Source organism: Carcharodon carcharias, assembly GCF_017639515.1.
Source record: "Carcharodon carcharias isolate sCarCar2 chromosome 24 unlocalized genomic scaffold, sCarCar2.pri SUPER_24_unloc_20, whole genome shotgun sequence".
Lineage (NCBI taxonomy): Eukaryota > Metazoa > Chordata > Chondrichthyes > Lamniformes > Lamnidae > Carcharodon > Carcharodon carcharias.
In genome coordinates, this window is record NW_024470596.1 from 5,747 (window position 1) to 33,157 (window position 27,411).

At 43.4% G+C, this 27,411-nt stretch overlaps 1 non-coding gene and 1 pseudogene across 1 annotated transcript; one reads left to right on the forward strand and one right to left on the reverse strand.

Moving 5' to 3' along the window:
• Window positions 1-8,775: 8,775 nt before the first annotated feature.
• On the reverse strand, window positions 8,776-9,281 carry LOC121273528 (annotated as a pseudogene).
• A 3,589-nt stretch (window positions 9,282-12,870) lies between these two features.
• trnad-guc lies at window positions 12,871-12,942 on the forward strand. Its single transcript has one exon. It is a non-coding gene; the product is annotated as a tRNA-Asp (tRNA).
• Window positions 12,943-27,411: the final 14,469 nt, after the last annotated feature.

Here is a 27,411-nt window from a genome sequence, read left to right on the forward strand (position 1 = left end):
ACTCTATAGAATGGGCAGCTGAAGCAGTGATGAACAGTTGACGGTTAAGTTAGTGAGAGACAGTGCGTGGAAGAGAGCTTGAATATACGTCGTGATCAAGGGGACAGGAACTTGGGAAAGAGAGTTTCAAGCCTGGGGGTGGACACCTTACTGATGGCATCTGACAGGAAGCGTCAATTTGGGAGAAGGTCCCAATGCAAGGTCTTGGAGAATGGAAGTTGGAAACCCTCGCGTTAAAGGTGAAGTTCAGTGAGGCCAGTTATCTCACAATGTGTCAAGCATCTTGGAGGTTGAGGACAGTTACAATCATTTATTCATTTAGATACGTGGAAAGTGGCTAGTGAACGGATTCATATGAATCATCTGCTTAAGTTTTAACAAAATAATAGAACATTTATTAAAAGGAAAAGATGAATTACAACACTTCTTCACCCACAATTATGCCTTAACAGGCTTATGCAGATTTGTAACGGCAACGCAAGTTAAACAAGCTACAAGGCGGGTTCATGCCTTTGAATTGGATTGACCAGCAGTAACATCAGCCGGGATCTTACCACCTTCACTATTGGATGTATCTGTTACTGTAGAAGTGCACTGTCTGCGGGTTCGGCGTGGCATTTTTGACTTGGTTTCAAAGTGTAGTGTGTCTGACTAAGGGTCGCCCATTGGTATATATGGATTGTATGCTTACTGTGAACATTAGAGATTAAGATAGCTTGTTTTACTTGCGTTGCCCTTACAAATCTGCATAAGCCTGTTAAGGCATAATTGTGGGTGAAGAAGTGTTGTAATTCATCTTTTCCTTTTAATAAATGTTCTATTATTTTGTTAAAACTTAGGCAGATAACTCATATGAATCCGTTCACTAGCCACTCTCCACGTATCTAAATAAATAAATGATTGTAAGTTAGGGGCTGTCAAGGCGGGTTCGTGCCTTTGAGTTGGAGTGACCAGCAGTAACATCAGCCGGGATCCTACCACCTTCACTATTGGATATATCTGTTACTGTAGAAGTGCACTGTCTGTGGGTCATTAACCAGCGACCCCCGTGACCATGTATTACTGGTAGTTACAGTGTACTGAATGTGGGACACGAGCCAGTGTGGAATTCCTGTCAACAGCAAACATATATTACTGGGAATATCTGTCAGCGTAGAATTGCACTCACTTACTAATTCGAATGAAATACACTGCTTCTATTTTACCTATATTTTTGGTGAGTAATTTCCCTATGCCATTGATGATGTTTGGTAATGAGTGTATAAAGTGAAACGTCTTGGATATTATTTTTTATTGAACTGTTCCAAAGAACAGATATGAACAAGTTCCTGACAATTAAATATCCCGACAGTTTTGTTACAGAGTTCCAGTCATTTTTTAAAATTCAATTTCATCCCCCTAGGAAACCGCTACAGGACAAGAACCCAATCAGGCACAAAATTGCAAAGAGAGTATATGGGAAAATTATTTTTCGACCAAGATGCTGGGGTCGATGCTTACCGTAGACCTTTAGAAAATCAAAGGGCTTGGAATTTATTCTACGGATTATCTCTGATGGTTATTCAAAGAATTCTACAAAATTTATGAAGTATGGTCTTCCTTTAGAACATGTGCTAACTACTCTTTATTTTATTCCGTGATTCTAGTTATTGCTTCTGTTTCTTAAATTGTATGTGTGTTTCATTTTTTTCCCCCTCCCATTGACGTTGTTTAAACTGGTCTTTAGTTCTCTGGGCTTGTTCTGGCTTCCGTTAAAGACAAAGGAATAAAATTAGTTGTTTTACCACCCCTTAATGATTTTCTGATGGTTTGTAATTAAAAGATAATAGTAAACTTGCTATCTCTCCCTGTCCTTTCCTCTAAAATGTTTGAATTCAATGCATCCATAACACAGATGTTTTATCTGTTATTTAATTATTTATCAAATATCTGCCCAAAAAGTGCTGCCTTTATTGATGTTATGTGTTCACCATTATTTGACTGTTTAGTTTGTTCCCTGAGAGTTCTATTTCCCTTCTAGCATCTAATAAAGCTTATCCACTGATTCATTCTGCAGCGACTGTCCCACAGTGCATGTGCCATCCTGCCTTCGGTGCTCGGAGCTGATCTTCAGAAGCCCAATTCAATTTATACTCATGTCAGTCTCTGCCACCCTCCTCTAAGGTGCAGTAAATCTCAGCTGTCCAAGATCATGGATCGGATCTTGTTTGATAGACTGCTTGAGGTATTTTCCCAGACAGTTTCTCTCCACGATCTCCTGATGGGACATTCTGAGTATACAGTTTATAACGGATTCGTTTGCTTACATTCACTCTCCGTTTGAACTGGAATTGCTCTCTTCCTCCTTCGCTCTGTCCTATGAATGAAATCGCTCGCATTATCTTGATTCTAATTCCTGTACAGGGAAACTGTTGTAAAGAACATGAATGTGTACATCTGGTGTGATCATGGGGATCTTCCACTCTCAGATGGTGCTATCAGGAGATCCTGCTGGCCTTCTGGCTATGCTGTCCTTGGGCAGGGTCCTCGAACATATTTATTTTGTTTTCCAATCCTACGATGGTCCCCTCATTCTGTTATGTCTCTGGTCATTTTATGATTGTGTTGGTATCATTTTATTATTTTGCTTTTAACTGGAAAATATCTTCAACATTTCTGGTAAATTCCTTCACCCTTCTTCATAGTATATTCTTTCTCTGACAGTTCACTCCCCTGCCTTGAATTCCCTTCTTTCCTTTAGGGAGTTGTCTGTCTACCAATACCTATTATAAGATGACTTATTCCCACACTTGCCTGGATTATAATTCCTCCTACCCCGCTTCATGGAAAGACTCTGTTCCAACATCTCCTAGCTTCCTCACCTCAGTTCCACACGCTCCAATCAGGTGACATTCTATGACATCATTCCTCAGCACAATTCGCGTTCCATTGTGATTAACAGCACACTTGTCCATTTCCATCGCAATTCACATGCTACCACTTTTACGTCTTTCCCTACCTGCCAGAACCCATGATAAATTACAATTATCTTCACCTTCCACACCACCACCCACTTTATTCTTGATTAATCAGCACCTTATATACCCATGACCAGTACCATCCAGAATGACAAGGGCAGCAGAAACATTGGGAACACTACCATCTCCAATTCTCCCACATACCACACATAATTATATGTTAGAACTACATCACTATCTTTCACTATCCATGGTTCCTAATCCTGGAACTCCCTCCCCAATAACATTGTGGGTGTTCCTACGACACGTTCACTGCAGTGGCTCAAGTAAACAGCTCACAACCAAGTTCTCAAAGGCAATTAGTGATGGGCAACAAGTATCTGGCCTAGCCAGAGATGCCCACGTAACATGACCAAAAAAAAGTGAACTTGCGTCAGGTACATTTTAAATAACTAGACCAAAAAAGATCTTTATGTGTAATTATCAAAAATTAAGGTATTTCACTTTCCCCACCAGAAAACTTCTGATTGTTTATGATGCTAAATTTCTCTTTGTGATCAGTAGAGCTTACAGTTTACCTGGTTAATTATTGTAAATATTATAAAGCATTTATCTCTGCAACTGTGTTTAATACTGTTAAAAGATTTATATTCAATCCTTAAAAATAGATATCACTATTTCGTTTTAGCATAGTTGCATGTCTAAATTCTTCATGTCACCGCTATGTATACCAAGAACTTGTTAGCTACGGCATCATTCTTATTGCAACCTTGGAATTTTACATCTGTCTTCTTATTTTTAATCCTTTTCTGACCCTGTCTCTCCTTGCTTGAACCAGGAGGCATTTTTCCTTTAAACCAAAATAAATGTCTGTTCAACAATGAAAGCTCTATCTGCAGGCACAAGCAGCTACCTCAAACCTTGACATTTGTGCAAGATGGGTGCCAGCCACGGAAGTTATTCACACTGAATATAGGAGCGATATATATTGAGATGTTTTATTGTATCACAGAGTGCAATGCATAAGACAGGATCACCCAGCCAATCGGGGTCAGTCGCAAGTCACTAAATTCAAAGACCCAACTGTGGTCTGAACTACTATATTACTCTCAGATTCAAAGAGGTAGTAAAATATGTTCAGGAGGTTCCTTTTACCAGTTTTGCTCTATGTTATTCTAATCTGTCCTTCGTTCTGCTCCTTCACCCACTCAATCACTCGGAAAGTTGTTTGATGAAGAAATTGACCCAGAAACGCCTCCTGGGCCTAGCTCGCTGGGGGTAGGGGTGAACAACAACAAAATGGTGGAATGTTTCAAATCATCCATCATCCTCGCTCTGGGCTTCCCCGAGGAGGTGCTAGATGTCCCTAGGATCTGGAGCGAGGAATTGTGCAAGTACCGCTACAAACTCTTGGGCACTGAGGTGCAGGAATATGTAAACCACACTCTGGGTAGAGGCATCTCTCTCCAAAAGTTCCATCAGGGACCCAGACAGGAACTGGGAATGTTGCAGGTTGTATTTGATCAAATCTCCATTTCTAAACTCAATCTTCTTCTCAGAGACTCCTCTGAATGCCACCTCACCAAGCTTCAGGAACACATCACGGGGACTTCAAATCTCTCGGCCATGTTTTTTCAGAATGTTGTAAGTATAATAGGAATATAGTTGGGTGTTGGTCTTGGGAGCTTGCTGCTGTTTCGTGTCTCTTTGTGTAAAAAAGAACCATGGTTTGTCACTAGGTCCCTATCAGTGGGAAAGATTGTATCATATGGTCTACAGGATCTCGTTCTCCTCCACGTGTATGAAAACAGCTGTTGCCACCATCTGATCCTCAACAATCTTGTTGAATTATTCCTTCCGTTCATTACCAACAAATCCCAGGATTTCAGCCCAGTTACTGATCTCAGTCTTTTACAATAACGGTAATGCAGTGTGATGGCTGGTCATTAAAAATGAAGATCTTGGGACCAGATTGTGCTGTATTAAACTGTACACAATATCACACGTTTTACACCAGCATTCGGGATATGTGCACATACATTGAGGTTCTGTCCAGTGATGGTATTGCCTTTGAACATCAAGGGGTGACGATTTTATTCTCTGTTGTTTGAAATGGTCATTGGCTGACACTTGTGTGGCATAAATGTTACTTGTCTGTTTTCAGCTGAAGACTGGATATTGCCCACATCTTGTTGCATTTGAACATGGAGTGCTTCAGTATCCATGAAGTCGAGAATTAGAGTGCACATTGTGCAATCATTAGCGAATATCCCCACTTCTGACCATCTGAAGGAAGAGAGGCCATTGCTGAAACAGCTGAAGATGCTTAGGCCGAGGATATTGCCCTGAGGAGCCCCTGCAGTGATGCCATGAAGCTGAGATGACTGACGGCCAATAATCAGAACCATCTTCCTTTGTGTTAGATATGACACCAGCCAGCAGACGTAATTCCCCCGATTCCCATTCACTCCAGTTTTGCTGTGCCTCCTTGATGCCGCACTCAGTCAAATGTGGCTTTGATTTCGAGGGCAGTCACTGAGTGCGGATGGATTCTATAAATAACAGTCTCTGGTACTATCTGTGATTGTGGAACTGATTCTGGGACTATCAGTCTCTGATACTGTCTGTAATTGTGGGATTGATTCGATCAATTTCAGTCCCTGGCACTATCTGCCAGTGTGGAATTGATGCGGTAAATATCAGTCTCTGATACTGTCTGTAATTGTGGGATTGATTCGATCAATTGCAATCCCTGGCACTATCTGCAAATGTGTGATTGATTCGATGAATATCAGTCTTTGCTTCCATCGGTAGGTCTGAGATTGATTCGGTAAATATCAATCTCTGTTACTAGCTGTGAGTGTGGGATTGATTCTGTATCTTTCAGTCTCCGACTCACAAACAAGCAGCGTTTGGTGTGGGACTAAATAGCTCATGCGTGGTTTTCCGCTGCAAATCAGCAACTGAAATCAACATTTTCTGCAATTCACTTTGACCAGCATCTGAACAAAAGATGGGGATGGGGAAAAGGTCAGAGAACAATGAAAAAATCGGACTTGTCCTTTTAGGAGGCTCAATTTGGGATCATTCCCCACAGGGCATTTGCTGTTTGTGAGCCCATTTTCTCAAAGCAATCCTGCAGAAACATGGGAGGATTGAGGAGGCTAACGAATTTGCTGGGACCGTGCAATAATTAATACTTACTCACCTTTGAAGTGGGAGTTAAACGGAAAGATTTAGTTAATTTTATGATTTCAGTAGGAAAGTAGAGAACATGTCAGCAAATGGGTGAGAGAGCACGATCTCTACAGCAATAAAATAGGTTTAACTGAGGCTTTTTCAGCGAAAAGGGAACTTTTCAAAAGCAACCATTCTGGTCTCAGAGACAGGAAGGATCTCGCCTGGGACTCTGGACTGTCCGATTTTCAATGAGAGTTTAGCAGCACACGGAAACCAAAAGTTTCATGCACTAGGACACCCAGACTCCTTTGCACCTCAGAGTTCTGCAATCTCTCACCGGTTGGGTTATGTGCCTCTTTTTTGTCCGTCCTGTCAAAATAGACAACCTCATGTTTTACTACTTTCTACTCCATTTGCCAGGTCTTTGTACAATCACGTAACATATCAAGATTCTTACGCCCTCTTCACAACTTACTTTCCGACCTACAATTGTGTCGTACTTACTTAACAGCCTTGCCACATGTTCAAGTCTCATTTGTCATTTTTAGGATGTTGTGAACGGGGAGCTATTCCCGTCATTAATTTTTGAAAGTGATAGCAGAACGAACCACAATTTATACAGGATTTTGAAACATGAACATTTCACCAGGTGTAATTCACCTGCCTTCTCCCCGCAACCCTGCACATTGTTAGATCTCCAACCATCGTCTAATCCTCTCTTGCTCTGGGACAGGAAGTGAGAATGCAGCCTGTACCTGGGACAGTCAGTATTAGAGGATTGGCCTCTGCCCCTACCGGCCACACAAAGGTGGGCACATTAAAAACCCTTTGTTTGGTCCAGAGGCAGCACCCCCAGTACCTGCTGCTCCCAGGGGCATTTCCACAAACTGTGTTGTTCGGTGCCCCTTTTCTGCTTGTTATCGGTAATTGAAAAAGTTCCAGGTGAATCAGTAGTGACCGGGACCGAGAATACGAGAGGTTGAAGCCTTTGGCCCGAGCCGGGAGAGGCCACAATGTTTTAAGTCGGGCAGAGGTGAAGGGCGAGGCCGGAACCATGTGGATCCCGAGAGAGCAAGGAGTGACGAATGCAAACAATTATTCTGATATTGGGGCATGGTAGGGGTGAGGGGCGGGGCGGGGGGGGGAGGTGCTAACTGGGGAGTCAGGCAAGCATGGAGATGGGGAACGGGGAGCCAGGACGGCATGGTGATAGAGGGTGGCAGGAGGGAAGCAAGACAGGCCTGGAGTTGTTTTTAGTGGGGGAGGCGGTTGGTGGGGGGAAGAACTGGCTTGCAACTTCTACCCTGTTTTTTTTCGGATATTCTTCGAAATAAGTGGCCCATTAACCTAATCTTTTCGCGTGTAAGAGCTGTTACATTGAGAGAATTCTCTGCTTCATCCTCCGAATGTGATCTTTAGGGAGACGGGGCACATGGCTGCTGCAGTTTGAAAGCTCCTCCACATGATGAGGCCGCTAGTAATGCAGCACTCAGCCTTGTGCTGAGTCAGACTGCATGGTGCATCCTGGGCTAGAAATTGGACTCCCTGCTTTCGGGATAGAGAGAAAAGAAAATATGACCGCAGGCCAGCCATCACCTCAAGGGGATCTGCAAAGCCTCCAGCACATTTGGGAGATGATCCCCGCGACATGTTTATCTCAACCGCGGAAGTCTCTTCATCTGTCGCTCATGCTTTATTCAAGAATTGTTTCAGTTTCCACCCTTTCTCAGTGCCACCCCCGCACATAGGGAGATGTTTTCTTCAACTTAGTTTACAGTGGACAAAATGTCCACTTGAGGTTTAATAATTACACCCACTGAAAATGGTCTAGAAACATGTGCAGTACAATAGAGGTCAAACAAAACTCTAGATTGCTGTAGTCATCAATCGTTGTCATAACGTGTTCCCAGATCCTTTTGCTTCCCGCCCCTTATTTTCAGTCTTTTCTGACCAATGCTGCCATTCTGACCATTGTCCATTCTCAATCCCTCATCAGGTTCATATCAAGCTTTGTCCACTGTGATTACCGTCCCTTTTGGCCATCTGGACATCAGTGACCTTATTGCTGCCAAGGACTCAGCGTCCCCAGCAAAGCAAGCCGCAGTGACCCAGAAGTTAAGACTGGTTTTCTAGATCGCGGAGCTGCTGACCAAGATTGAGCCGCTGTTTGCCATGAGCAACAAGAAGGATCGAGAGGAGGGGGGGAACGTGCTGTGTCAAATGGAAGGGGCGAGGAAAGGTCTTGGGGAAAATTTTGAGAATAAGTGGAAGCATTTGTTCTTTATTTTCTCCTCCTGTAACATAGGGTAGGCTGCAGTGACAGGGAAAAGCAAGGTTAGTAAATAGGTCTGTGGTCATGGCGAACAATGTAGAGTGCAAAACTAGCCAGAAAACTGCTTAACAAAAATCACTCTGCACAATAATTTCTTCAATACTCCCGTTTAGATGGGAGTGTATAGGTCAAACACGACCATTTCATTTTTTTAAAAAGATACTAAAGTTTATTTTCCAACCTGAGCAAGAGTTCGAAGGAATGTTTACATAATGTTTCGCTATTTCCACTTTAAGACACGATCAATACTCAAAACTAACAAAAATACAAAATCGGGGCCCAGCGTCCACAAGAAGCCAAACCTACAGTCCAATAATGTTTTAGAAAATGTTTGAATATCACTTCAAAATATTCTGGAGGTGATGTAATAAAGCAGAGTTCAAGCACGCCCCCCCCCCCCCCCCCCCCCCCCCCCCGGATCCGTTGTACCAGCTGGGTGTCTTTGGGCATAACGGTCACTCTTTTGGCATGGATGGCACACAGGTTGGTGTCCTCAAACAGGCCAACCAAGTAGGCCTCACTGACTTCCTGCAATGCTCCAATTTCCAGACTCTGAAAGCTCAGTTCTGTTTCGAAGCCCTGGGCAATTTCCCTCACCAGGCGCTGGAAGGACAGTTTGCGGATAAGCAACTCTTTATGGAATTCTGGCATCGGCAGATTTCTCGGAGTGCAACTGTACCCAACCTGTAGCGATGAGATCTCTTCACTACGCCATTGGAGGGGGCATATTTCTGGGCTGCCTTGGTGGCCAGCTGCTTCCTGGGCGTGTTGCCGCTGGTGGACTTCCAGGCTATCTGTTTGGTATGAGCCATCTCCGCTCAGAGGATCAACTTGACCGCCTGCAATAGTGAACTCATGTAAATGATTTAGGTTCTTGTCGTCAGAGTGCAGCAAAAACAATGAACATTGCACTGTTACAGAGGCAGATATTAACAGCTACAATAAACAAAGAACCCTTTTATTCAATCCTATTCATTGTGAATTGACTGATTTCTGAGACATTCAAATATTACACTTGCAGAGTTAAAGAAGGAGCTGAGGACCGCTCAGCAACCTGTTGATCTGCAGCTGGGCGCTGCTGCTGACCGTGCAGCAGGAGTGAGCGCACAGAAGGTGAAAAAAGTGTAGACCAAGGGCAGTGTGCACCCTCCTGCCTCTGGACTCCATGGAAATGGGGATGGCTCAGCACAGAAAAAAGGGAAAGCAGTGTCATTCACCTAGGCCTAGGTTGTAAACTAACCGACAGAAGTGTGCAAGGTTAATGGCCAGGCTGGAGGATGATCAGGAGGAGGAACCACCTACCAACAGGACCGTGTGAACCTCCACCAATGGCACCGAGCAGTGGTCAGCATTGGTGAAAACGGCCACTCTGTACAGTGACAGCAGAAAGGAGCCAAGTGAGGCAGCCAGAGGGAAGGACGGATGGCAGCATGAGGCTGAGTCTCAACGTTTAGCCCCCAGTCAGAATGACAACAGCCACATCAGGCCAATCAGAGCCCCTCACCTGCTGCTTTCAAAGTCACATTCTACTGAGCTTCCTTTGGTAACAGCTGAACTTACATGGGTGGGTAATACACATGCACAGTCCAGCATCGCAGATCGAACATCACTTTATCCATCTCCATAAATATCAGTGGTCAGACAGCGAGTATGACAGGCTGAAATGGAAGCCCAGAGGCAGGAGAATGGTATCCTGTGTGCAGAGTACCATAGACTGCGTGCTCAATTGAACAGCTGGACCAAGGAACTAACATGTCCTCTGTGTGACAAGCTGGGTAAGAATTCCCTGTTCCATGCTGCACTCCACAAATCAGCAGCTTCCTCTACAGTTTGTGATTGCCGGGTCCCTGCACATTATGATGAATGGTTTGAGGCACCTGAAAACAGAGTTGTGTGAATAGAGATCCTGCAATTGAATGTAATTAAATTCACGTGGATCATCCCCACGTGGCCCCCGCCCTTCTGCCCCCTCCACAGCTTCTGAATTTATAGCCCTTGGATTCCTCTGGGGAGCAAGATGAAGCAACAAGCGAGTTTCCTCTTTTCATTGAAGCTGTGAATCCTGGAAAGCTCATGCGGGAGATTTTTGGTACCTTTTGAGGGCAAGGACAGTGGCAATTGACAGCAGGCGTGAAGATGAAAAGTCGTTGAGTGCTTGTGGAACCCTCCCAACAATATGTGAACTGAGGTCAAACTCAGAGATCACATCATGTTCTCACCCTTGACTTTGCCAAGAATATACTCACAAGCAAAGGATCAGAGAGAATGGTACCTACATCAATTGACTGGCCTTTTTCTCTGGTGATGTCACTGGATTTGTAATCCAGAGAGACTAATGTTCAGGGGACATAGGTTCAAATCCAACTATGGCAGCTGATCGAATTTCAAATCAGTTGAGACATTCTGGGATATAAAACTAATTTAAATAATGCTGACCGACATTAGAGTATCGTCGGTTGTTGTAAAAAAAAGCAGGTTCATAAATGTCCCATGGAGATGGAAATCTGCTGTCCTTGCCCATCCTGGCCTACAGAAATGTCGTTGACACTTAACCATTCTCAAGGGATGGGGATGCCGGCCTTGTCAGGGATGTTACATTGGAGAGAATGAAGAAAGTCCTTGCTCTATCGCTCGGTAAGGCATATAGTGGCCTGCCTAGTTCAGCCTCGACACTTTGAGTGATTCTTGTCACCAGGTTGGGAATTTAAATGAGAAAACGCAGCGATCACGCTTTGACTCGCTCTTTACGATGGTTCAATGTCCATCATTGAAACACATTTAATAATATTTTTCAAAGCGACCAGCAGTTATTCCCAGCATTATGCCGACCTCAGGGGGTAGCTGCCAATCAACCACCTATTAATGCCGAAATTACATAGATGCAGAGCCGCATTTTCACACAAAGAATACCTCCTGGAGGCAGGATTGAAGAATGGGAGCGGGAATGAAGATTTGAGGCAGGTACAATTCACTCAGAACATGAAAGCACGTTGTCTAGTTTTCACATCCTATCGTGTTTTAGCAGCAACACGCATTTGCAGCCATCAGACTATCAGGATCGCAAATTAATTCCCTATCTTTCAGAAACGTGGGCAAGAGAAGGTGAAAGTGCAACATCGTCAAATATTTTTTGTTGCACCGGAAAAATTGGAGACTCTGAAATATTTAGAAAATAGAAATCTGGTTATAAGCTGCCTGGTGCAAGCACTCTTCACTAGTGATGTCCTTCTGAAGTCAAGCTGCAGGGGCACGGCTTCTACAGCAGACGGGAGGTAGCCTTTATCCTTAAAGGTCATTGAGACAGTCAACGGTGATTGCACATATCAACCAATAGCCAGGCACTTATAAAGAAAGTAAATGTATTGCAAGTAATTCCCAGGAGCTTCTTTATGGTGAACTAAACACTCGGTCTGGGACCAAATATTTCAGTAAATGAGCGTCTCTCTTGTGATTTTCATAAGCGAATGCGTTACCTTCTCGGAGTTCATGAGACAGCACCATCGACAGGATGGAGAGCCAGTGACGGGAGAGACAGAGCTGAACAGAATAATAAACAGCTGCTGCACAAATGCAAGACGGCGGCCCAGCAGGAGGCTGGACACAATGAGAGTGGGATAAAAACAAATAAACTGCGGATGCTGGAAATCCAAAACAAAAACAGAATTATTTTTTCCAGGTAATTCTGTTTTCGTTTTACAATGACAGTGGGGATCTCCCCGTCACTGCAGGTTGAACATCTATATATTCACCTTCCATTTTAACATTTGGGTATTTTTCCCTCATTGTGTTCCTGGACGGGAAATGATTCAAGAGGAAAAATAAATCCCTATCCGTTTAAAAAGTCCCAAATTGGGGTCAGAAGACGTGTTATTTTGACAGGATTTACCACAAAACAGATAACCTGAATTGATGACATTCCATTGCCTCCGAACTCTCCTAGACTTTCACTGCAGGTGCAGGATTGACGTTTTTTCGTCAGTCATGCGCATTATTGAGCACAGGCGTGTGCCGCGTATTCACTGACAATTCCCATATTGGCAATTTAACTGAAAGTTTGGTGTCAGTATTACATCCGCGGATCTCACTGACGCTCAGATTTTCCCGTTGGTAAATCGAGACACTACAGAACAGAGGAATCTTTCACGATATGAACATGCTAATCGGAGGACAATTCAATTTCTTTCATTCAACAAATCTATCAAATTGTGGGTTATTACGCATCATAAGGTTCCTAATAGCAATTACAGAACAGCGAGTTCAATCAGATAAGGTATCCGGTCATCCTTCTAGTCTCTGAAAAAACTGAATGAAGCCCGCAACCCCTCCATTCCCACATTCAGCATTTTCTTCTGTTACTGAGTAAAGTTAGCTCCAGGCCTGTCTATTACAGAGTCAGGTAGCTCCTCGTTAGTATAGTGGTTAGTATCCCTGCCTGTCACGCGGGAGACCGGGGTTCAATTCCCCGACGAGGAGTGCTTTTATTATCTTTAAAGTAGGAAACACACGCAATTGGAAATGTACTTTAAAATTCAGATTTAGGAGACAGTACAGATAAATATTTCGTATCAGCGACAGGGAGATTCAGGAAACGCGGCTGTTCTCAGAGATCCGGAATATGGGAGTTCCTTGATAGGAACGGCCCTTCACACCAAGTAAGCCGACAGTTCTGTATATGTCCGAACACCCGATGCTGGCTCTTTCATTTAAACTGGGCTAAATCGGAATTTCCGTGAAATCAGTGAATTGGTACCTTGAAACTAAGACAGCTAGCTGAAAGGAGGTATTTTCAAACCGAGAAGAACCGGCCACACTCGATGTAGTAATGACTAATGAGACAGAATTCATTAATGATTAGACATTAAACGCGCAACTTGTAAATCGTGACTGTAACATCACACAGTAATTTACATTGTAATCTCTGCCACCATTCTGTTCATCTTGAAAATTTATTTTTTTCCCTTTACTTCCTTTCGTTTCGGACAGCAGCTATTCAGGATCCTGCCTTTCATCCCCGGCCCCCTCGTAATGTTTAGCTTCTAATCCCATTGCCTCTCCCTCAGTGAACAAGATGATTCTCCTAATTCCAGCCCTATTTACTGCTCTCTGCACTATCAGCAGCTCCTTGGCACAGCGATTATTTTTCTCTTTTGATGTTTCATTGAGTAAAATTTGAAAGATGGTGAACGCCATTCATATTCCTTTCTCTTCCTCCTCGCCAACCTTTCCGTTTTCTTTCTCTGTACCTCTGTTTGTCTCTGGAACTCACTCCTAACCCTCTTCAATTCCTGACGCAACTCAGTGCCTACATTTAACCCACTGATTGTTGCTTTACCGAGGTCCTTCCCCACGATTGCAGAACGGATTAGATACATTTTTTTTGTAACTTTGAATAGGTAAGATCAGCCCAAACCTATTCCCGCTGACTGGGAACCTAGGACTCAGTGCCACCGTAAAAGAATTAAAGCCAGAGATTTTACCGCGTTAATTAGAAAAAGAATTATACACACAAAGTGTGCTGGAACTCATGTACACGGCAACCTATCTGCGTGAAACGAACACAAGACAAATTGCAGGACTCCAACCTCCAATCTTTTGATAACCTTGCACGACACATGGAAGTAAAACGCTTCATCCAATAGGCCATACGACTATAACAGCAACAATGCAGCAGATATCATGTCTTTTTCAGTATCGTTCAGGAACCTGAATCAAAAGGTAGATCGCGCACATTGCCCACGTGTCTGATCCCCTACTAAATCTGAGTTATGATAGTTTCCATGACCTTTGCTTGTTATTGTGTTTTCTAAACACTGAACCACAATGAACTTACCAGGATCCGGATACTGGAGTTACTGACAGCTGTCAGTTCACTCAGTGTTAAAAGACGCTAATCTGGCGGAATTGGGAACAACACATTCCCTGGGAGACCTAGTCCTCACTAAACTACCGGGAGGGGGAGAGTCAGGAACAGAACAACTGTGACATTCCGCTCTGTTCACTGACTCTTCATCCCTCCCAGTGAATCCCGTGCCAGGAGAGATTGATATGAATGGTGCATGACAGGAACTACCTGCAGGGAATGATCCCAATTGGGCCACTAAAAGGGGCAAATTTCAGCTTTAAAGGCTCTCACTCTTTGGCCACAGTCTAGGACATTTTGTTCAGCTTCTGATTGCAGTGAAAGTGAAAAGTCCCGCACTGACATAATGTTTCAGAGATACAGATACAATAACAATCCTAATATTGAACAATAATGGCTAACACTGTATCCATTTTACCCCTAACGTCTCTGATAAAACTGCATGATATTAGACAGACTGACAGGCTGTTATCAGATGAACACACTGTACATGGACATCCTAAACATCGGCCAACAGCGACCCTGCCTCAGCTCATCTGCTGCTGAAACCCTCATCCATGCCTTTGTTCAATCTCGGCTTGAATATTCCAGTGTTCAGCTGGCCGGCCTCCCATCTTCTACCCCATATATACCTATGCTCATCCAAAATTCTGCGGCCTGGAACTTCACCTGAATATATGCGAAAAGTCCGCTACCCCGGAAGAAGATGGAAACAAAATCCGCGCCAAGGCGGGGACCCCAGTGAACATTGTTAATGATCAGTTTGTTGATCACCCGGTTCTGCAGTTTGTTCAGTTGCTGATAAATGAACATTTGTGTTCCTAGGCAACCGAAATGGCAAATTCTCCCCATAGATCAGCACAGAGACCGCTGTTATGGTCACTGCAGAAGTTTTCACAGTGACATACCTTGCTTTAAAATCCTGTCCCTCTATCGCTGACAGTGACAGTGACAATTGAAGGTTGGAAATGGAGCTAAATTGCGAATGAGAAGTAAGGCGGCCACTTCAGTGTCAATTTATGACGGGTGATTCCGCGCGAAATGACGGAGCGCCTGCTCCATTTAAAGTTTGGTACTGCCGTAACAATGACAGTGTTGGAGAGCAATCAATGTGTAAAGACTTTGCTGAACGTAGCGAATGAGAAGTAAGACGGTCACAGTGTTTACGAATTATGACGAGTTCTTAAGCGAGAAATGACCGAGTGCCTGTTGAATTTTAAATTTGGTAATTGCAAGTGCAGGAAACTGAAATATATTTCCACCTGGCTCTCAGTAAGCGGCTTTAGGCGATTAGAGCAAGTTGCGGAACCAGTAAATGAGAGAACTAATAATCGGCCGACTGCCTTTGTGATGTACAAATCTATCCCACTAACAGTCATACAGCAAAGCTACTTCACAGTGGGGAGAGCTCACAGTTATTTTGCCTTCAGCTTACCCTCTGCTGAGTGTCTTAGTGACTAGAATGTCAGAGATGAATTGGAATTACGACAAGTTAGACGGGAAAACATTGGCTTCTCAGCGACCTAGTTTATTCGTCAATTACAAGTAACTCAGCAATGAAGTAGACGTTGCGCGGTTCAGTATTTCACTACGTTCTGGTCATGTTTGAAAATAATTAACAACAAATCAGGAGTACACCGTGCTGCTTTTTTAAAAGACATCTCGACGCAGCACATGATTTTTGTCCTCGCCAGCAGCTGACTGACTGTTAAGAAAGATGATAATAGATAGAGTTTGTTGACGGATGCAGTTTTGCTTGGAATTGCTGGGAAACGAGTTGTTTTCTCGTGCAGCGGAATGTTAATACGTTGAATTCAATCACTTTATGGTTGGCTAGTATGATTGGTTGCGCTGACGCTTGCAAGTTGGCTCCAGTGAATTTGCCTGCAGCATTGCACCGAACGACAGGCATGGGCACAGTTGACAGCGATGTCACTGCGCATTTGTAAGTGTTCAGCTGTGCAGGAGAAAATATTTGTGGTCAAGATGTTGACAGATTTGTTGCACAGAAGTATTAAAAGAAGGGCGGATTTGTCAGAACAAGAGGCAGAAATTTGCCGAAGGCGAGAAGTGTGGAAGGAAAAAAAAAAGGCTCAACCTGCGGTGCCGCAGGAGAACAAAGTCCAATTCGAAATCCTCTTCCGTTGTAACAGTATAGGAATTACAACTGAACCTCTAACAACGTAATAGTAGAAGGACTGCAACTGAACTGAAGAAATCTTCATGCTTGCCATACATCTTCCATGTCTCGTTGATAAATGCGGATCGAGCCCACACGCTCTTAACAGCATGAGCATCACTAGGCTTACCATCAGAGCTAACTGGTCAAAACAGAGAATGCTGGAAAAACTCAACGGGTCTGACAGCAACTGTGGAGGGAAAGACAGAATTAACGTTTCGAGTCCAGTTGACTCTGAGGAAGTATTTTCCAGCTTTTTTTGTTTTTGTTTCAGGTTTCCAGCAACTGCATTATTTTGCTTTTATCCAGCAGCTAACTGGTCGCCAGCTGCACGTTCCCTGGTTGGATCAAAAGGTTTCCAAATTCAGCCTGGCAGTGAGTAGAGAATTCAGCATCCTCCCTTACCTGACTGACTGCGTGCAGGCTGGAACGCTCATATTTGCCCAGTCCCTTACCAGGGAGCTGTAAGGATATGTTTGCCCCAGAGCTGTTGTGCAGAGCTTCGTTTGCAAGTGTTCCGTTGTGCAGTAGCAAAGCTTTGTTGTAATGACGCCAACAAAGTTGTGGCACAGAAGTGTTAAAAGATGGACGAATGTGTCAGAACTAAAGGCAGAAATTTTCCAGACGCAAGAAGCATGGAAGTAAATAAAAAATGCACAACCCCTTCCCGTGTGACAGCTTAGGGATTGCAGCTGAACCGGGTGTGGGGCATAATTACTTCTAATCAGGATAACACGCATCGTCCAGTACGGGAATTGAACCCGCGAACTTGGTGTTTTTAGCAACACACTCTAACAATCGGAGCTCACCTGCCACCTGGCTCAACTACCCTGGTATCTGATTATCAAATTCAACTTGCAATGAGTGGAGGATTGATCCTTTTTCCTTGATGATTGATCGCGCACAGGCTGGAACTCTCGTCTTTGCACAGCTAAAGGTTCAGGTTACCAGCGCGCTGTAAGGGGATGTTTATCCCAGAGATGCTGAATGATCCGATCGTAACAAAGTTGTTCAGCAACAGAGCCGTTCTCCTTCCTCTCAATGATGAAAATAATTTGTGTAAAGCAAACCTTAAGCTGAAAAAACTCCCGTCATCAGTAGGCTGATATCTATGCAATCTCATTTCTATTTATTTCAGGGGGTGTGGACATGTCGCACATGAGCAGTGTAATTTGTTCATTCACAAATGCCTTCGGAAGGATGTTAAATTCAAAGAGTATAAGCACTTCAAACACTGAAGTAAAAACAATATCGAAATGTTGCTGTATCTCAAGGATGTTGCAATTGAAGCGTTTGGATTTCATGCCGAATTAGAAGGAAGTTGCTCACAGTCGGGCAAACTCACGACTGCGGCTTCAACGAGAAAATACTGAATGCCTATTGAAATATAAATTTGGAACTATATTTGGGGGTGTTGCAAGAGCAGGGAACTGAAACACTTAATTGCCTGGCCATCAATTGGTGACTTGAGGCGATCAGAGCAAGTTGGGAAAGCGATAAATAACAGGGCAACTGCCGTTTTGATTGATGTATTTATCTGATTAACAGTCATACAGCAGCGCCCTTTCACAGGCCGCAATGTAACATTGTGGCGAGAGCACACTCTTGTTTTGACTCGAGTCTGGGTGTCGTCATAACGAAGCGTTCGAGATTGGTTGGAATTAGGCGGGGGCGGCATTGATTTCTGATCCCAGGAGGTTATGTGTCACCGATCAACGGTGCGCAGTTATAATGCAATGTTTTCAAATCCGTTGCACTGTTTCGCTGCAAACATCACTGGGAATTGTTTATCAGGCTGTATGGCAGAGCGACTGGTGAACTTGCATTTCAAAGAGCGTCCGAGCACCGATGTGAGCCCTGAAAATATTAGCGTTTACGGTATTGGGGAGATGGCTTTGTACCAATCAGATTTCTCTTTTGAAAAAAAAAACACATGTATATGTGCTTTTCGTGGTACAAATTAAGTATTTGGAAACGCTTATAGGGGGAACCAACAGGGAGTTTTCAGGAAACGAGAAAATGTTGTGTGTTTGATAGTGAGGAAGTTTGATAGAAGGAAGTTAGCAATTGACTGGTTAGATGGGCAGAAAAGTGCCAAATGGAATTCAACCCCGGAGGAGAGCGATCGAATGCAGCTGGAGAGCTCAAACAAGTCGAAGAGAGCACACAATTAATGAAGAGAATATTGGGAGGTATAAAGGAAGTGATGGATATCGGAGTGAATCTCCACAAATCCTGGAATGTTACAAGAAAGGACGATAAGGTGTTTAAGAATTCATGTGGAGTCCCTTCATTTATTAGCCGAGGTGTAGAATATACTAACTGGGTGGTTATGCTAGAACTCTATTAGTTATTAGTTAGGCCACAATGTGAGAACTGTGTGCAGTTCTGGTCATCTTTTGGAAATTACCAAATTACAAATCGATGGTGGAGGTACGGCATGATCAATGTGGACAGCCTCTGGTACCTGCCCCTATACATGGGAGCCAATGGTAGATAATATTCGTCATCCCAGGTTGAACAGTGACCCTCATCAATATTCTACATGGCGAGCTCTGACCGGAGGGATATACTTACTTTTGATGGATCCACACAATTTAATTTTGAAGCCTGCTCAGCTGAACAACACAGCAGAATCTTCAAGTTTTCTGTTTCATTTCACAAAAAAACATACACCCACCCCCCAACGCCCCACCCCTCCCCTTGCCAAGGTGCTTGAATGGAGCATTATATATCAACATTTAAAATAGAGGTTCACAAGGGGCTAGTTAGGAAAACGACCAATTCTCTGGTCAAATAAGAAGATTTGAACGAATGTTAGCAAGAAGAATAGAGAGGTAAAGGGGGAAAGAGGGTAAGGGAAGGAATTCCAGATGTTACAAAAGTACAATAATTCTCATAACTTTATTGCGATTTATTGTAAAAGCATGCGAATGGTGGGGTTTGGTTAATTTCTCTGAGTGTGTGTGGGATTTAAATGAATTAGGGACAGCTTGCCTGATGGCTTTCACACATCAAAAGAAGCTCGGTTTGAAATTCTAAATGCAAAATCGTCGCTGAAGTCTTAGAATGTGAGGTGAGAGAATTTGCAGTTTTAGATAAATGACGGTAGTTTAAATTTCAAAGAGATGGTAAGATGTTACATCTAGCCAGAGAAGATAAACAAGACAGTTGGGTTATTTTTTTCCCCCAAAGGTTTCTGCTAATATTAGCAACATGAACTGATACATATTAGGAGAAAACTGATCTTCCAAAGACATGTGGGAACAATGGGGCTGACATTAATAAGGGCAAAGAGGTATCAAGGAGAATGATGCTAGGGAAGGCATTGTAAGGTCGACAGGAAATGCAAAGGACCTCCAGTATTCATGCATTAAGCCTGCTGTTTACACGGAGCAAAGCTTGGAAAAGCCACTTTGAATTCTTCTTCCCAAGGTATTGTGTCGAATTGCTGGGATCTTTTAAACATACTTGTTCTTACTGTTTCATTAACGGATGTGTAACTGGGAGCCTGATTCAATAAGGGATTAGGGTTATTATAGTAGTAATTTGTAGACCTGTGTTGTGCCAGAAATCCTGTTACATGTTACATGTTCGGTAGAAGACAACAGACAATTACTTTGAACCATTCGTTCATCGGCTATTTTCTAATCTCCCAGTCAACGCAGAAATTAAAGCCATGATTCATCAAATCCTGCAGCTCAGAAGGAGGCCTGTGGGTCCATCTGCTCCGTATGGTTCTTGGAAAGAGCTGTCAATTTTGTTCCCCAATCCAGCTTCCCACATCACCCTGTAAATTAGTTCTTTTTAAACCCAGATTGCATCTGATTCCACCATCCTTTCAGACTGTAAAGCAATGCAGCGTCATTGCTGGGAATATGAAAAAAAAAACATCCTGGAAATATCCAGCCGCTCAGGGAACACCTGTGGACGCAACAGTGCAAACTATTCAGTTCGATGACTTTTCAACAGAAATGAAGAAATATATCAATAAACCAAATTTTAATGTGGAGAGAAGGAATGGGCGGGGTGTACAAAAGCGAATGCCTGCGAGGGTGGAGGGAATAAGAGAAAAGGTTTATTGATGCAAAATCCATAGATATTTGTAATGATTATGGTAAACAAAAAATATATATGTCCAGTTGGGGCTGTGAATGGCTGCATAGCAATCGTCTAAATATAACATAAAGGAATAAAGATAGAAACGTGACAAAACTAAACCAGTAAAACCCAGCAAGAAATAACATGGGGGCGGGTGTTATGAAGTTCACATCAACGTAACAAAGTCCGAAAAAAGCATGTGGGTTTATGGACCAATATTAAGAAACCCGAAAGGACCAATCGTACCGCTGGAGGTGTATACTTAAGAAGCACTTTTAATCATGACGGGTTTAGCAGAGCAAAGGAATAGGCTGAGTGATCTATGCGATTGTGCTTTATGCTGGAAAGAGTGGGGAGAGGTACATTGTGGATTGTTTCAATTATGGTCTCGGTTTGGCAGCTTCCCACTCCACATTCTGCAACTAAATATCTGCCTGAATTAAATAGACTCTTCAAAGCTCTGAAGGACTAATGTCACCTACTAGGATAACAACAATTGACACGTCACACTCCACTGGTTAAGAGCGAATAGTTGACACAAGTTAGAAGATTTGTGAAATGAAGCCAAGTGGAGGCTGCCGGTTTGCGTGTGAGGGAAATGCACTGTACGTGGTGAATTTTCAAAGATCGAAATGGAAAAATAAATGCTGTGATGACTCTTGTTAGGCAGTGAAAGCAGCGATGGGAAAAACACTCAATGGAGCCCGGACAGCCAAGTCAGCAGAGAATTAGACATTTATTCTGAGCGTCCATGGCTCCAATCCTTGTCCAAGTGCATCCGTTTGGGTCAAAGGGCTCACTCTCAGTGAAATGACGGAAAAAAGGAGCAAGGTCCGCTGAATTATTCAAGAGAATAGAAGGGATGGCAATGTTTCCACGATTTGCAATGAACAAAACGCATTTTTGTCGAAATCGTGGCGTTCTCAATCATTTTTTGGAATTGTTTCTAGATTCCCAGCTGCTGTAAGTGTGAGAAGTGCTTCATGACTTTTCCATTGGTTGGCCGAGGCACTATCGCTGTGAATCAGTGTCAACAATATGTTCTGATTCAACCCCTTTCTTATGGCCGGCGGAAGCAGTTTCTCCCTATTTAATCTCACACAAGATTCTAACAGGGTGGAAACTTCGATCAGACCACCCTTCATTCTTCTTTTCTGAAGAGATTAGAAGCAGGTATAAACCCTGAAATAGAAAAAAAAAGCGCAGCAAACGGCGAGAGATTGACTCTAGGTGAATGTCTCCGTCAGAGAACCAGCAAAGACAGGATGGGCACCTTCTCTGCTTAACCCATGCTGTAATTATACGAATCTAGCATTATCAGAATTGAATTCCTAAAGTGACCTACTAAACTCCGGGATCAGCGCTGCTTGCACTCCAGGGTCAATATAACCCTGATGCTTCGTCTGACCAGGTCCTGAAAGAACACGAGAAATAGGGGCAGGTGTATTATGTATTTCACGGCTTCTCAAAAATTCACGAACTTTCTGGCTGATCTCCTGCCTCAACTGCACCATCCTGAGAATTTTCAATTCGCACCGTCATACAGCGCCAGCGCAGATAAGGAATTCCGGATCAGTTTGCGGCTCCAGAAGAGATGATCTTTGGAGCAAAATGGTGGAATATAATTCAGAACATTGCATCACAAAACTCGTTTGTAGGTTTTATGCCGCTCAGTCTGTTGCATAAATCTGTGTAGCAGCAAAGTTAAGACAGTTGTCTCAATATCTATTGGAATGAGTGGTACCTCAGATATGAAAGCCTGGAGGTTGAGATCATAAAATGATTTTTTGCACATATGCACTGGCAGTTAGTGAGCTCTGCACCTGGAGACCAAACTCATTTTGATTACTATGTTCCCTGTTTCTCACCACGTAGACAATACGCCCATTGCTCATTTGGTGCCTGAATGATATACTCTCTGTCTACCCCCGACATCCTTAATAAATTAGCTCTGCATCGACTGTTCAGCTGGCGGCATTAAAATAATTCGCTTCTACGTGCTTTACAGGCGTCGTACAACAGGGTAATAATTTATCGCTAATGACTTTAAACCACGTCCGAATGAAAAAAAAACACCGTTATTGCAAAATGTACGTCATAGCTCAGCTACTTGCAAGTGACACATAATTCACTGACTGAGAAACCAATACTTTCCCCATATAAAGTTTTTGAATTAAATTTTACTCGATTTCACTTCTTATGAAGGACACAGCACAGCGCAAATACTAGCGAAAAGCAGTGAGAACTCTCCACAGTGTTGTCTTCTCTTCTGTCAAGCGGTGCTGTGAGCCGACTGTCCCTGAGATCAATGCATAAGTTGAAACGGTAGTTGGATAAATTTTCCTGCAGGTTAATTGTTACCATATTTGCTATAAACAGAACAAAATCTGACTTTAAGCCAGCAAGAAAAATCTCCCAGTTCCCTCTACTTGCACCTAGGCCGAATACTGGGAGAGAATTGAAAGTTCAGTGCACAGACGGTGGATCCACTTGATTTTTCGCTGAATCACCGGTCACTAATTTAGCTATTCTCTCGACATGCCCTGCCAACTTCAATGGCTACTGTTTAGTTTTGTCCAGGCCCCTAGGCCACTGTATCTCATTTAGCATTGAGCAGTTCACCTTGTTTCACTATTCTTCACTCTTCTCCGCATTAAGTTTCACCTCATACCATCTGTCCCACGAGCCTTCCACTGTCCTCTGTTGATTTATCATTACTTTCTGAAGAATTTTACAACACTTCTGAATTTTGTGTCATCCACAACATTTGAAATTGTGCCCTCCACACTGACGCCTTGTTCCTATGCAGTCAAAAAACAGCATTGATGATACTACTGACGCCTGGAGAATCCAACTATATATCTCTTCACCACGACTCTTTGTTTCCTATCATTCAGCTGACTTTGTGCCCATGCTCCATTGACAGCATTCTTCCAAAAACAATAAAGTTAACTGAACGCAATCTGCTTTTAACAAATCCAAGCATATTTCCTAAATGGATTTGTACTTATCCATGTGGTAATTCATTTTGTCTCTGGATGTCATTTCCAAAAGTGCGTCCACTACCCGAGGTAGAATTTGTGCCTCTGTGGTTGACTAAATGATCATTGAACCCATTTTTTGAACAAAGGTATAACATTTGTAGTTCTCCAATCCTCTAGCACCATCTGTGATAGCTAAACAGTATTGGAAATTTGCAGCCACTGCTTTAGGCAATTTCCACATCTACTTTCCTCAATATCCTGACCCTGAGCCAATCCTCGAGAATTTCCAACATTTAAGCACAACCAGGTTTCTAATGCTTCATCTTTCTACATTTTAATCCCATCCAATGTCGCAACTACCTCGTGTTTCACTCTGCCTTTGGCAGTATTTTCCACTGTTGATAAACATAGGACAAGCCCTCTGGCTCCAGGCGGCAAACCACGTTTCAGCCCCTCATTGGCCCGTTCCTGTTTTTGGCAACCTTTTATACTTACGTAAAAAGAGCAAAAGCTTTGCTGCTAATCTATCTCCATGTCACTCATTGTTTTGCCTGTATTTATTTTAACTTCCCCTCTGACTTGTCTATTTTTTCCATGGCTCTCACTTGCAGTGTAGTGTCCTCAGGATCGTGTCCTCGGCAGAACCATCATCAGTTGCTACATCAATGATCTTCTGTCCATCATAAGGTCAGAAGTGGCGATGTTCGCTGATGATTGCACAACGTTCAGCACCATTCGGGACTCCTCGGATACTGAAGCAGACCATGTCCAAATGCAGCAGGACCTGGGCAATATCCAGGCTTGGGCGGACAAGTGGCAAGTAACATTCGCAACACACAAGTGACAGGCAATGACCATCACCAACAAGAGAGAATCTAACAATCGTCCCTTGAAGTCCGACGGCATTACCATCACTTAATTCCCACCCATCAACATAATGCGTGTTAACATTGTCCATAAACCTCACTTGACTAGCTATATTAATACTGTGGCTCCAGGAGCAGTTCAGAGGCTATGCATTCGGCCAGGAGTAACTCACTTCCTGACTCGTGAGAGCCAGTCTACAATCTATAAGGCACAAACAGGAGTATGACGGAATACTCCTCAGTTGCCTGGATGAGTACATATCCCACAACACTCAAGAAGTTTGACACCGTCCAGGTCAGCGCAGCCCGTGTGATTGGCACCCTACAAACAAGCATTCATTCCCTTCACGCCTGACGGACAGTAGCAGCATAGCATTTACCATCTACACGATGAACTACAGAAACTCGCCAAGGTTCTGTCCGCCGCACATTCCAAACCCACGGCCACTACCGGCTAGAGGGTCAGTCGCAGCAGACAGATGGGAACACCAAAACCTGGATGTTCCTATCCAAGTCACTCACCTTCCTGACTTGGAAATATATCATCGGACTTCACTGTCGCGTGTTCAAAATCCTGGAAATCCCTCCCTATCAACACTTCCTGTACTTACACCCCAGGAAGAGCAAAGCTTCAGGAAGCCAGCACACCTTCAACTTCTCAGGGACAATTAGGAAGGACAATATATGCTGGCCCAGGCAGCGAGGCCCACATCCCTTGAATGAATAAAAAAAAACTGACGACCTTTACCTTCCTTCATCTTGCTCTGTACATATTTCTTCAGCAAAACTCCTGGTTTTATGGGACCATCCAATCCATGTCGTGGGAATGTACCTCGACTTTACCCAAACCATCTCTTTAGAGGCAGCCCATTGTTCCTGAGAATATTTCCTTACAATTCACTTGGGCCAGAATGGGAAGTAACCATGTTGGCATCAGTGTGCGTTTGTGTGTGCGTGTGAGGTATGGAGAGATATCGAGGGGGAGAGAGCTGGAGAAAGAGACAAAGACATCAATCTCTAATCCCTGCGTTACCAGCTTCCACCTCCAGAAAACGCTGTGGCCTCCAGTGTCATAGCATAAATGGGTAAAATGAAATATAAAAACATTGTATCCGTGACTCATCCAGTTCAACATCAAACTGTGCTCCTTCATAAATTGACCACGGGTAAAATTCTGGAATCACGTCAGCGAAATTACCTTTGGCAGGCGAATAAATATAGGGCTAAATAAACTATTTTTGTGGAGCAATAATAAGATGGCGGCCGCATATGAAGTGTCACCATAACTTTGTGAAGAGTTAGAAAGAAATACTCTTTCTCCACACTCCTCACCAAAGCTGTAATAAGCGTTGGCTGTGAGGATATTTTGCTCTCTGTCACATGCTGAAACAATTACATTTTCAGCGTTATCACAGGGCAGTATCACGTCGATCCAGCACTCAGGCGGCTGTGCTACATCCCTGTCTGCATCTTATGCTATTGTCACACTCTGATCTGCCAGCAAATGATTAGTCAGGAGGGATTCGATGGTAAGCCTGCTGCTAGCAGTCGAGGTAGTGAAATTTGGAATAGCACTTAGTAAAACTGCTGCAGTTATAATGTTGGCAGCTGGATCTCTGATTGAGCTATTGGTTGGCATTGAGATGATGGGCCTCTTGTTGCAGCTCCTGAGTCTGGGGCCTCCCTTGATGCTCTAAGCTGGGAAATAACCTTATTCTGCACTTCGAATTCAATTCCATCTTCCCAGCCATTAATACCGAATGTACACAGCTCAGACCCAGAGGATAGATTTCCCCCTGATTCCCTTGATATCAAGGCAGTCACTTTCGGCTCACCTTTAGTGTTCAGCCCTTTTGTCCATGCTTGAAACAAAGCTAAAATGAGGTCAGGATCTGAGTGACCCTGGCAAAGCCAAGAGCGTCAGTGTTCAGGTTGTTTCTAAGCAGTGCCACACGATAGCACTTTTGATGATACTTTCTGTCTCTTTACTGATGATCGAGTTAAGGGTATTAGGGCTGGATGGGCCGGAATGGATTGGTCCTGCCTTTGTCTGTAGGGCATTCCCTGGCAATTGTCCACATTTCCAGGTGGTCGCCAGTGTTATAGCTGTACTGGAACAACTTGGCTAGGGGTGTGGTAAGTTCTGGAGCATAGGTCTTCAGTATTATTGCCAGAATATTGTCAAGGGCTTTGCAGTATCCGATGTCCCCAACCATTTCTTGACATCACGTGGAGTAAATTGACTTGGTTGAAAAGAGGGATCTGTGAGGCAACAGCGTACTGATATCGTCACTGGACTAGTAATCGGAGTAATGCTCTGGGGACCCGCGTTAGAAGCCCGCCATGGCAGATGGTGGGATGCAATTGTTTCATACGTCCATGGATGATCACGAAACCCTTGTTGTAAAAACCGACTCGGCATACTAATGCCTTTTACTGCTTTCCTTATCTGTTATGGCCTCCATGTGACTCCTGATGTGACCTCTCTGGGTAATAAATGATGTCCTGGCCATCGAAAGATCGAATCCAATTCATCTGCTTTCTTTGCAGCTACGTCTTCTGTAATACTCTATGCTGCAAGTGGGAAGGTCTGGAAGATTGCTTCCAACCTAGTACCACGAATGTGTCCAGTACTGTTTATTTAAAAAAAAAATACAGATTTCCACGAGTTCCTTATGTCCACTTGATATTTGGTTTCACGTTCATTCTGGATCATTTTTGAGACATTTCCCCATTCCCCATTCCGGTTCACCATTCTCAATGTTTGTTCTCAGGATTGATTGCTTCTTCATCTGCATAATTTATAGTAATGTTTACATTTATTAAAAGAAAGCAGTTGGTTTAATATCGTATTCTCTTTACTGTAAATATAAGGTCCTCTTTTGCTGAATTCTAAAAGCTTTCCAATCCAGAGCTTTATTACTATGGCATCTTAATCATCATGGTTACGCT